This window comes from Dermochelys coriacea, chromosome 9, assembly GCF_009764565.3.
Source record: "Dermochelys coriacea isolate rDerCor1 chromosome 9, rDerCor1.pri.v4, whole genome shotgun sequence".
Classification (NCBI taxonomy): Eukaryota; Metazoa; Chordata; order Testudines; family Dermochelyidae; genus Dermochelys; species Dermochelys coriacea.
The window spans coordinates 6,659,445-6,672,477 of NC_050076.1; positions in this window are offsets into that span (position 1 = coordinate 6,659,445).

Consider the following 13,033-nt stretch of genomic DNA (forward strand, 5'->3'; position numbering starts at 1 on the left):
TTGAGACATCTTAAAGGGGCCTGATTTTCAGACAGTGCTGAGCCCCCTCTCCCCCCGAGACTCAGGGTTCTTTAAGGAATCTCATGGTTGAGCAGGCAGCCCAAATCACTAGAAGGTCCTCGGAGACAGAGATGTAAAGACCAAGAACACTGAATCCACTCTTCTGCCAGGCCCGGGCATTGTTGTGCGGATAGGTGCTAATGGCTGCCATTAAGGGAGTCTTTGATCCAAAGGCAATCACAGGCTTTGTTAAAGCTAATGGCTGGGCCAAGCCTTTCAGGCTCAACAGAAGGAGCAATCAAGCCCCTTTATATTGAAAACTACCACTGCTAGCACAAGGGAGGGACTACTGCTGCAGGCACATGGCTGCTTAGAGCTGAGCCTGGCTCAGGGCCCAGTGAGGTCCAACTGGCGGCCTGGGGGCCTAGGGTTGCCATCCGTCTGGGTTTTACCCGGACAGTCCGGTTTTTGCCTTCTGTGTCCAGGTGCCATTTAGTGTTGAAGTCTGGTCAAAAAGGGGACCTGGCAGTGTCCGGTCAGATGCACTGACCGGACACCAAAAGTCCAGTTACCTGGGGGGAGTCGCCGGGTCATTAACCCGCACCAGCCCCTGCTCAGAGCAGAGGATGCCCAGCTGGTGGGGAGGGACAAGGTGGAGACAATCCAGCAAGTGATGGGGGGCGAGGGGAGAGGAGCAAGCAATGGAGGCAGGGCCTTGGGGACAGAGGCGGAGAAGGGGGCAGTGCCTGGAGAGAAGAGGTGGAGCAGAGATGGGCCTCGGAGGTCCGGTTACCAGCAATATGAAAGGTACACATGTACGGTGTGTGCAAGGCCACCCACGCCGCCTGGCGGACGCCATTTTGCTCTCAGAATGGTGTGCTTTGCGCAGTGTGCAGGACGCCATTTTGTTCCTGTGTGTTGCCTGCCGAGGTGCCACCCAACTAGGTGTGAGACGCATGTCACTGCAAAGGGTGGACCTCCTGCATTGGTTTTGCAGCCAGTGCGGGTTACAGACCAAAAGCCTGGAGAAGCAGCTGTGACTATGAGCGTGACCCTGAGGGGAAGCAGCCAGACAGGGCTTCCAGGCACAGAGCTTGCTGGACAGCCATCATGTGCCAGCAGTGCTCCTCTGCCATGTACATTGGTCAAACTGGACAGTCTCTACGTAAAAGAATAAATGGACACAAATCAGACGTCAAGAATTATAACATTCAAAAACCAGTCAGAGAGCACTTCAATCTCTCGGGTCACTCGATTACAGACCTAAGAGTGGCTATCCTTCAACAAAAAAACTTCAAAAACAGACTCCAATGAAGAAAAGGAGTACTTGTGGCACCTTAGAGACTAACAAATTTATTAGAGCATAAGCTTTCGTGAGCTACAGCTCACTTCATCGGATGCATTTGGTGGAAAAAACAGAGGAGAGATTTATATACACACACACAGAGAACATGAAACAATGGGTTTATCATGCACACTGTAAGGAGAGTGATCACTTAAGATAAGCCATCACCCACAGCAGGGGGGGGAAAGGAGGAAAACCTTCCATGGTGACAAGCAGGTAGGCTAATTCCAGCAGTTAACAAGAATATCAGAGGAACAGTGGGGGGTGGGGTGGGGGGGAGAAATACCATGGGGAAATAGTTTTACTTTGTGTAATGACTCATCCATTCCCAGTCTCTATTCAAGCCTAAGTTAATTGTATCCAGTTTGCAAATTAATTCCAATTCAGCAGTCTCTCGTTGGAGTCTGTTTTTGAAGCTTTTTTGTTGAAGTATAGCCACTCTTAGGTCTGTGATCGAGTGACCAGAGAGATTGAAGTGTTCTCCAACTGGTTTTTGAATGTTATAATTCTTGACGTCTGATTTGTGTCCATTCATTCTTTTACGTAGAGACTGTCCAGTTTGGCCAATGTACATGGCAGAGGGGCATTGCTGGCACATGATGGCATATATCACATTGGTAGATGCGCAGGTGAACGAGCCTCTGATAGTGTGGCTGATGTGATTAGGCCCTATGATGGTATCCCCTGAATAGATATGTGGACAGAGTTGGCAACGGGCTTTGTTGCAAGGATAGGTTCCTGGGTTAGTGGTTCTGTTGTGTGGTGTGTGGTTGCTGGTGAGTATTTGCTTCAGATTGGGGGGCTGTCTGTAAGCAAGGACTGGTCTGTCTCCCAAGATCTGAGAGAGCGATGGCTCGTCCTTCAGGATAGGTTGTAGATCCTTGATGATGCGTTGGAGAGGTTTTAGTTGGGGGCTGAAGGTGATGGCTAGTGGCGTTCTGTTGTTTTCTTTGTTGGGCCTGTCCTGTAGTAGGTGACTTCTGGGTACTCTTCTGGCTCTGTCAATCTGTTTCTTCACTTCAGCAGGTGGGTATTGTAGTTGTAGGAATGCATGATAGAGATCTTGTAGGTGTTTGTCTCTGTCTGAGGGGTTGGAGCAAATGCGGTTATATCGTAGCGCTTGGCTGTAGACAATGGATCGAGTGGTATGATCTGGATGAAAGCTAGAGGCATGTAGGTAGGAATAGCGGTCAGTAGGTTTCCGATATAGGGTGGTGTTTATGTGACCATCGCTTATTAGCACCGTAGTGTCCAGGAAGTGGATCTCTTGTGTGGACTGGTCCAGGCTGAGGTTGATGGTGGGATGGAAATTGTTGAAATCATGGTGGAATTCCTCAAGAGCTTCTTTTCCATGGGTCCAGATGATGAAGATGTCATCAATGTAGCGCAAGTAGAGTAGGGGCATTAGGGGACGAGAGCTGAGGAAGCGATGAGAGATTGCTGAATTGGAATTAATTTGCAAACTGGCTACAATTAACTTAGGCTTGAATAGAGACGGGGAGTGGATGGGTCATTACACAAAGTAAAACTATTTCCCCATGTTATTTCTCCCCCAACCCCACCCGCCACTGTTCCTCAGAGGTTCTTGTTAACTGCTGGAAATGGCCCACCTTGATTATCACCACAAAAGGTTTTCCTCCTCCCTCCCCCCCCCGCGCTGGTAATAGCTCATCTTAAGTGATCACTCTCCTTACAGTGTGTATAATAAAACCCATGGTTTCATGTTCTCTGTGCGTGTTTATAAATCTCCCTACTGTATTTTCCACTGAATGCATCTGATGAAGTGAGCTGTAGCTCACGAAAGCTTATGCTCAAATAAATTTGTTAGTCTCTAAGGTGCCACAAGTCCTCCTGTTCTTTTTACTATCTAGAGAGAATCCTGCTGCTCTGAAGCACATGGTCCCGCTTCTCTTCCCCTGGGGCTCTGGGACTCAAGAGACATTTTTGGGAAGTCAAGATCAAGTTTTCTTAAGAGTCCTGCTGCTCCTGTCCTCCCCGGCTCCTGCAGCAATCTGCCATAAGCACGGGTGGCTTAGAGGCCTACAATTTTCTTCTAGGAAGGTTAAATATTGCTAATGGATGGTGAGTGACAGGTGAGCTTTGAGCCACCTGGAACAAGGCTCTGGACACAAGAGGGAACATGGCCACTGTTTTACCCATCCCAGTCTCCAATGGTAACCCCATATCTGTAGGGCACCCAGTCTCCTGGCATGGAGTGTCTCTGCTTTGGCTGGCTCCCAGGAGATAGACCCAGGCTCTGGTCATTGGGCAGAGCCCGCTGCCAGCCCCCTGGCAGGTCTCCGGGGAGGGGATCTCCATTAGCACAGGTTTGCGTCTGACGTGACAGTGGGTAGAGAGCGTCTAATGGTGAGGAGACAGGACTCCTGGGGGTCCTATTCCCAGCCCTGCTGCTAACTCGCTGAGCGACCCCCGGCGAAATCACACGGCGGCTCGGTGGTCAGGATCCTGCTCTGCAAGCCCTTCTGGGGCAGGGGAGCGTCTCAGACACTGGGGGGCTGGGCCCACAGAAATAGCTAGCTGGAAATGGAAATGCCCTGGAGGCAGCACAATCTGACCCTCCACCAAGCACCTGGTTCTCCTCTCGCTGCCATCCCCAGTGCAGGGAAAAGGCCAGGAGCGGCTGAGACACCGAGCTGCCCACGGGCTGCCTGACGCAGACGCTAGGGTCAGGGCTCCAGGCTAGGCTCCAAACGGGAGTGAGTCGCCCCTTGTCTTGCTCCACGTTCTGAATGCAGAGAGAGGAGATCATTTCCCAGGGAGTGGGGTCCCAGAAACAGCCCCTCCACCTCCCCTCCCCCCCTCCCCATCCTCACACCCATGGGTCTCCATCCAGCTGTAGGGCAGAGCCAGGATTACAAGCCTCACCCCGTTCAGGGGAGTCCGCGAGCTCACAAATCCAGAGCCAATCGTTGCTGCATCAAGGGGGATCAGCGGGGCTAGTGTCTGTGACGAGTGCAGGCAAACACGAGGTAGGACCTTCTGCTCAGGTGTCTGGGCACAGGCCTGGGCCAGGAACTCACTGACTGGCCTCCCGCCCACCTCCCGCTTCCAGACCATGCTGTGGGCGCTTTATAAATAGTACACAATAATGATGGGGCCTTCTTTGCAGCCTGGCCCCTACCTAGCTGTTCCTGATCCCTAGCCAAGAGGATTGTTTAAAGCTTAACCTCCCCTCTGTCTTTGATTGTTACTCTCCTCTCTGGGGTGCAGAGAATTACCCAGCAGCTGAGAAGCATTGAAGGTTGTTGGTTTGTTGCCGTCCCCCCGCCCTTGGGTCCCGCGAATTCATCACCACTGGCCAGTTCTTGCAGATGCCTTCTGACCCATCTGGCAATGTAAAAACATCAGTCCCACATTGGGCTGTGTCTCAAAGGGGCGCTGAGCCAGACGGTGGGCACAGGGGGCAGTGCTGACCCTGGGAGGCACAGAGGGGCAGTGCTGACCCCGGGAGATGCACAGGGGCAGTGCTGAGTCAGAGAGGGAAGAAGGGGCATTACTAAGTCTGCAGCGGAAACAGAAGCTTCCTGCTTAACTCAGCTGCTAGCAGTTTGGAGTTCAAGCAAAATAGAGGGGGAAATGTACAAAGAAAACCAAACGCCAACCCCGTCTCCAGCCATCACAGCCTGAAAGGGTCAGAGGTTCTCCCACCAGCAATGCCTGTGCCTTGGGCATGCTCACAAGCACTCTGTGTTCATGGGAGCTGCAGGGCTGCTAGGCAAGGACGCTCCCAATGGGCAGAGGTCCGGGGTGTAACGATTTCTGCTGGGTACCCCGCTGACCCAAGGCTGGGGATTCAGCCCTAAAGAGGCTTCATCCAACCATTTGTTACAGATGCACCTTGAGATTGGGATCTCATTGTGCTGGGCGCTGGCCAGGCACTGTGCGGCACACTCTAAACAGGCGAGGCTGACAAGGGGTGGGAGGAAGGGGGCTAAAACACAAGCCAAAAACTGGGGAGCCAAGGCCCCGAGATCGAGGGCTAGCTTTTTCTGGAGCAGAACTCTTAATAATCCAGCCATAAGTGATTGCCCAAGGTCACACAGGGCATCTGTGGCAGGTGCAGGAATTAAATCCCAGGCTCCTTTGGGCAGCCCAGCGCGTGAGCCATGAGATGGTCATTCCTCCTCTGGAAAGTAATTCAAATCGGCAAGCAAAAGAACAGAGGCCTGGTCCAGCCGCAAGGTCAGGCGGAAATGTTTTTGGTGAAAAATGCAGATTCAGCCACACTGGAATGGTTCCCAAAGGCGTATCAGTGTTGCCCAATGGTTTTGGTTGAAAACCCCCCCAACAACTCTAAAAATAATCTGAAAAAAAAGGAAATGTTTTATTTCAACATTTCCCTTACTTTTAATTTCTTTTTAAATCAAAACCATTTTAAAACGGCTGCAATCGAAAGGAAACTCTTTGTTTGACCTGATTCTTTTTTTCAACTTTTCAATTGGCCATTCTGAAAAATTTCATTTTCGGTTCAATCCAGAATGGTTTTGATTTTTGGACTGAAAAATCCGTTATTCACCCAGCTCTACTAATGAGGCAGCTTTGCTACATTCCCTTCATTCACTGGGGAATCCGAACCCAAGAAGCTAAGGGAGAATTGGAAAAACGTGTGGAAGAAGATTTCAAATGTATCTAAACTGAGTGTCTAAGGGGATGCTCTTGTGGCTAACGCACAGGCCTGGCAGTCAGGTCTCCTGGATTCTGCTACCAGTTTCCACTGACTCCTTGTGGAACCCTGTCCAAATCTCTCTAGGCCTTATGTTCCCCATCTGTCTAATTCCTTATTTGTAGGCGTGTTAGCAGGTCTCAGGTTTGGTCTGAAATTTGATCATGGGATGGCATTGTGAGGGAGACATGCTCATTGTCTCACCGAATCCAGATTGAATGGGCTCACTCATTTACAAGTGAGAAGATGGAGGACCTGGAGCTAACTCAGCCTGGGTTCTGAGTGTCAAGCCAAGCTCTTTCCGGCTGGTGCATCAGCACCACTGACAAAAGACTTTGCAATCAGACATGAGTTAATTCTGTTAATCTCTGGTACGTGCTGGCTCACCATGTGAAAGGTACTGAAACCTCTGGGACTCCCCGATGACTGACTTTGATAATAATGCCCAAGCCAGTGGCTTTTTGGAGATGCCGTCCCAGGCAGGTATCCCAGGGGCGATCCACGAGCTATGCACAGGGTGTCTCAATGTTTGTCCCAGGATTTCACAAGCCAGATCTGGACATTAAAATTGTACAGGTGTTGGCAAAGCACCCTGTGTCCGCTCTGGGGAAAATTAAACACGGAAGCGGGAATGTTAAACTTCCAGGAAGGAAGCAGAGCTTGATGTGGAAAATGATAGCAAGTGAAGAGCCTGGGATTCAGATGGGGGGTGAGGGACATTCAAGACTCGCGGATCAGCTGAATCGGTCAAAGGCAGGCTCCAGAGACTGATCGTTACATAATGCAGCTGGTGTGCTTGGAGTCGGGCTAGCCTATTTGCTGCCAGGTTTTATCCCCAGCAGGCTGATCTGCAGTGAGAGACACTGTTCCAGCCTCCTGGAGAAAAGGACTAAAAATGTTTGGGTTTTCATTTAGGATCCTAATCCTGCAAAGACTTATTAATGCACATAGGAATAGTCCTACATGACTTCAGGGAACTGCAGTTGCACTGCTCATTGTCATAAAGTAAAATAAAGTGTTTGCAGGATTGAGGCCCAAGCTGTCTCTTCTGCTTCTTGTTAACGTTAGAAATTCAGGTCCTTGTCTCCCCTTCTTCTCCTGGAAGACTTCATGGAAAACTTGCAGTAAGATTTGGGGATCACAGGTACCATAGAAATGAGCACTGACTGATTGAGAAAGGATGGGATTTTTAGTCCTATTGTTTAAAATTCTTTGAGTTGTTTTGTGTGTTTATTAGTATCTACATAACTCAAATGCCTGACGCACAACTGGGAGGAAAATGTTCTTTGTGAAAAATTCAAAAAAACACACACACTCCTTCAGTTCAAACTGAGAAAGTTCCCACTCCAGCTCTCTGGTCCTCCAATGAGTCCTCCAACCAAACCAGGGACGACAAAACTTGAGATTGGAAAGGCAAAACTCAAGAAGATTACAAGGAGAGGTTCAGGCCTTCATTGTGCACCATATAAAAACAGAAAAGGATGCATGCCCCAATGCTTTGTCCCCTGATAGGTCTCCTTTAGCACCCCCAGTTCACACCAATGATGGTTTAGTGTGAGAGCTTCTGCAATTGTGCGCTTGATATTCCTGCCAGCTGGCCTCCATTTTGCAAGCTGGCGCTGTCATTAAAAACCAAAAATAAAAACAAAACCAGCATGCCAAGGCTATTTGCTTTTCCATCTGTGCAGGCTGGTTATTTTAATCAAAACTAGCTAAGAGTTCTGAGGGAAAAGTGCAGACCAGGGTCCAAGATTTATTTTGGCTAATTAATGAGCTGGAAAAAAAGCCCTGAGTCTCCCTTTAATTGCATTAGCAGAGGCACTAAACTGGGCAGCACTGAAAACACCAAGGAGGTCAGCGGGCTGATATCAAACAGGACCTGGAGAGGTTAGGGCTCTGGGCAAGTCAGAACTAAATACAAACAACGCTGGAGAAAGGAAAGGGAATACATAGATCAAAACAGCTGGGGACACAGCCATTTGGAGGGAGTGGGTTCTAGAGGGTAGAGCAAGAGATTGTGAGTCAGGACTCCTGGGAAGGGAGCTCTGGGGAGGGAGTGGGATCTAGGGGGTGCGAGCAGGGGCAACTGGGAGCCAGGACTCCTGGGTTCTATTCCCAGCTCTGGAGAGGGAGTGGAGTCTAGTGGGTTAGAGCAGGGGTGACTGAGAGTCAGGACTCCTGGGTTCTATTCCCAGCTCTGGGGAGGGAGTGGGATCTAGTGGGTGCGAGCAGGGGCGCTGGGAGCCAGGACTCCTGGGTTCTATTCCCAGCTCTGGGGAGGGAGTGGAGTCTAGTGGGTTAGAGCAGGGGTGACTGAGAGTCAGGACTCCTGGGTTCTATTCCCAGCTCCAGGAAGGGAGTAGGATCTAGTCATTCAAACAGTAGGTTGTGGAGGCTACGTCCACCAATGGCTATTAGCCAGGATGGGCAGGGATGGTGTCCCTAGCCTCTGTTTGCCAGAAGCTGGGAATGGGTGACAGGGGGCAGATCACTTGATGATCACCTGTTCTGTTCATTGCCTCTGGGGCACCTGGCACTGGCCACTGTCGGAAGACAGGATAGTGGGCTAGATGGACCTTTGCTCTGACCTAGTAGGGCCGCTCTTATGAGGCCAGTTACCACATGGCTGTCCTGAACCTGGTTCCATTCTGGGACCTAAGCACATCTTCCCCATGTCCCCAAGGCTTTGGCATGGTGCTGGTGCTGGCTATACTCCAGCATGGCATTGTGCTCTAGGAGAGAACCATGCTGCAGCTGTAATATGGGGCCTGCAGGTTCAAAAGGGGCTGCACCAGGATGGCTTTGTGCAGCCAGCATTCAAAGGCCTGGTCGTCCTAGGCCAGATGCGTCTCACAGCTCATCCTGGCAACCACCCGCTGTGAGTCCAGACACGCAGGCGGTCACCTATCATCCTCCAGCTCTCCACATCCATCCATGCAGGGTATTTCTCTGTGGCAATCAACACTGCAGCATCTTCAGGGGCCCATACCTAGCTTTTGTCCCAACATTTCAGCTTGCAAAATGGCTCATCTACCTTCTGAGACAGAGCCTGTGCCCTACTTCAGACACCATATGCTGCTCCGGCAGCATCCAGGGGCCATAAAGACACTGCATGGGACCAGGGGAGGATTCCCCTGACAAGGTCTTATCACCCCAAGCAGCCCTAGGCGGTTCCCCTCCAAGCCCCAGCATAGGGGGCATGGCTGGCTGGGGTCAGGGGAAAGCCCATAACACATGGAATTCTGGGCTGTATTACAGCCTACAGGGAGCACAGACAGGCTGCCATAAATTACATCTCTTGGGGCCTGCTCTGACTCATGTTGGCTGTTTTTGCCTACAATCCAGAGGGCAGAAAGGTGGAACAAAGCCCCCCATATCCCTCTTTCCTTGGCTGAGTCTTCTGTGCGGCATCTCCATGGATCTGACCCTGTGCCAGCATGACAGGGAAGGCTGGGTTAACGCCACAGAGCCCTGCCCACAATGGCTTGGTCTGGCCTGTATAGATGGGCCCATGGCACTGAGCCAAGAACCAGGGTAGGAATACAGTGGATAAAGACACTCGGGTCCCAGCTACACGGAACGAGACCAGGCAATGCTCTCCCCTTCGCCCCCGGGGAGCACAGAGCAGCCCTGGCCACTGCAAGGAGAGAGGCTGAATTGCTTTCCGGAGAGCGACAATGATTTCAGAGCCTTGCAGGCTAAACCCCTGGTTTGGTTTTTTGCTCAAGTGCAAACAGCACCCCAACCTGCTCGCGAGGCAGGGCTCCCTGCGAGCTGGTCTCCTGCTCGCTCGCCACACAGCTCCTCAAAAAGAAACTCTCATTAAGGACAGGCCGAGAGTCGGTGAATTATTAATAATTGTGTTACAGCACCGAGGCCTCCAGCCCCATCCATCAGCGGGATGCCAGCGTTCCGATTGTGCTTTCTGGGTGAAAGCGACTGAAGTACGGTGCACGCAGCTCCACCAAGGCACGGCAGCCCCCTGGTGTGCCAGCCTTGAGCTCCCCCAGCCCACAGCTCTGCTGATGCCCCTCAAATATCCCAACCTGTGGCCCCTCTCTATTCCATCCTTGGGCTCCCCCCACACAGCTCTGCCCAAGCCCCAACCTGCAGCTCCTCTTATTATAACGAGATCTCTCCTGAATGTAGACGGCCAATGGTGCTGAATTGTGCCTAGGACATAGGCAAGCATTACTCACCAGCGGCTAGCTGGGGAGATCCCCCAACTCATGTCACGGGCGACCCAAGCAGTATTCCGACTCAGGTCTCCGGACTCATGCACTGTCCCCCGGCACCTGACTCCTCTGTTCTCCTTACAAAAGCTGGGCTATTGCCAGAGTTTGGGCCTGCGATCCCTGGCCTGCCATGAGCTAGCAATGGGAGGAAGCAGGTTCTTATCCCATGCCTGTCTCTGTGGCACCTGAACATAATATCTCCCTTCCCTGCTGTGGGTGTTGAGTGAGGCCTGAACCTGGGACTCCACAAGCCTGGATTCCAACTACTTCAGCAAAAGGAGTAACTCCATTAGCTGGCAGCAGTAGTAGGCTTTTATCCTCTTATATGGACCAGCCACCTAACACGCACTGAACCAGTGGGTTGCATGGGTTTGGCCACACCTTTGCCAAAGAAAAGGAAGTCAGAGAATTGCTCCTGTGCAAAGCAGCGCCGGAGTCTGTGCTTGGAGGTGTTTTCGTAGGACGCCAAGTCAGAGCAGCCTAGCACAGAGGCCCACGTGGATGCTGCTTCCACAGGCTCCGTCGGCTAGCAGCATAAATGGTTCCTCACTGGACGTGGTGAGTTCGAATCTTTTGCCCTACAGGCCACGCCCATCAAAGCCACGGCGGATTTCTCGTCACTGCTGGGGCGAGCCAAATTGAGAAGCGTCCCGCTGAGATTACTGAGCAGATTATATTAATTAATTGTGTAATTGGAGAGAAATAAGCCGTTAAATACACACTGAGAGATTGTGCCCTGAGGGTCCGACATCCAAGAAACAATAACCCAGCTGTCAACAGTGTGTTCGGATCAGAAAAGAGATGGCCAAAAAACCTCACTCTTTGCTAAATCCGCTCCCTGTGTGTCCTCCAGGAATCACACATGCTTCATTTACTGGTTCCTGTTAGCATCGCTCTAGGTAAGAGCAAAGCTCTGTTTTGTTCGGCCCCGGGCCTCATTCCCAAAGTAGCTGTCTCAGGCTGAGTTCCGGGGTCGCTAGTGCCGGTGACAATGGCTCTGCGGTGCTGGCATCTTTCACGTCCTCAAAGGCAGCTGTTGTGACCCTGCCCCTCTGCTGTCCTATAGCACATGGCTGATGCAGAGAAAAAGCAGCTGATTTTCTGACGTGGATCTAAGCCAGCAGCTCTGGTGACATTCAGGTGACTTGTAAATTGGCCGGAGTCACCAGGGCAGGCTAAACGCAAATCCCTCTTATCCCACCTGCAGAGAGGTCATGCTTTTGGGACCTTAGCTGCCATCTCAGCTCCTGGGAATCCCCAAAGCCAGGATCCACAAAATGCCCTGCTGTTTGCTGTCAACCCACTTCTTGGAAAGCTGGGGATGGGAACAACAGAAGCTCATCTTCGTTTTGCCCATGACTTTCCTTTTTGCAAAGGTGGAAAAGGGGAATAAGCAGCCAGTTCATCGGTTGATCTGACCGCTGTTGCTAGCTCCCTTGGGTTTGCGTAGAGGGGGCATGCTTGCTGTCAGGGGTGCTGTTCTCCCACTGCACACTAAGAGCAATCCCTGCTAGCTGCAGGAGCAGTTGGCAGGGGTCCAGGTTAGTCTGTTCCCATCCATGTTCTCTCCCTAAGCCTGGCCTCCCAAGAGTCTGTGGATCTGAGGGCATTCGGTGCTGGTTTTTCTCAACGCTCCTGGCTTTGTTGTTCTCTATGGCACACTGCAAAGCCTCCTGGCCAGATCCTCCCCTGTGGTACAGCTGCTCTGTGCTGCGCTGCTGGTGGAATTGAGCCTGAAGAGCTGGCAGACCCAGCCTGGGGAGCCTCACTCTATAGCAAGAGGGACCCTCCAGAGGCCTAGAGCCAACAAGGAAGCTCTTACGCTACTTGCCAACCCTACAGCTGGTGTAGCAGGGGAAAGGAGGGATGTGTCTATGCCACATCAATCCCCAGCTGCAGCTTCATCTCCCTGGGGCTATCGGTGACAGGCGGGAGTTAGAGCAACCTTGAGGCTGCTTTAACTCATCTGCACATATCAGTGACAGGGTCAGGGCAGCAGGAAGGTGAGCATTAAGCTGGAGCTGGTTTGATGTTAGAAATCCCATCAGAGTTGTGTGACAATAGATAGGTTCAGAATTCCCAGCTCTATGTAATGAGCATGGTCTAGTGATCAGGGCTTTGGGAGCCAGGACGCCTGGGTTCTTTTCCTGAGATTGCAGGCATGACGCAAAGCCCGCTGAAGTCAGTGGAAAGGCTCTCATTGGCTTCAGCAGGCCCCGTGAGACCTTTGGTGAGTGATTTGACTTCTCCTCGCTCGTAAAGCAGGGATAATACAATCCTATTTCCCAGGGGGAACGGGAAACTAAATGAATCAGTGCCGGGGAAACCCTTCAATTGCAGGCAGGAGGAGAGGGCAGAGTTTTATCTGCTACCTCCCCAGAAATAGAAACGAGGAGCTCAGGACTCTGCTCTTGACAGGTAAATGACGGAGAAGCTCAATCGAAAAAGAGCTCAGAGTAGCAGCCGTGTTAGTCTGTATTCGCAAAAAGAAAAGGAGTACTTGTGGCACCTTAGAGACTAACAAATTTATTAGAGCATAAGCTTTCGTGAGCTACAGCTCACTTCATCGGATGCATTTGGTGGAAAAAGCAGAGGAGAGATTTATATACACACACACAGAGAACATGAAACAATGGGTTTATCATACACACTGTAAGGAGAGTGATCACTTAAGATGAGCCATCACCAGCAGCAGGGGGGGGAAGGAGGAAAACCTTTCATGGTGACAAGCAGGTAGGCTAGCTCACGAAAGCTTATGCTCTAATAAAT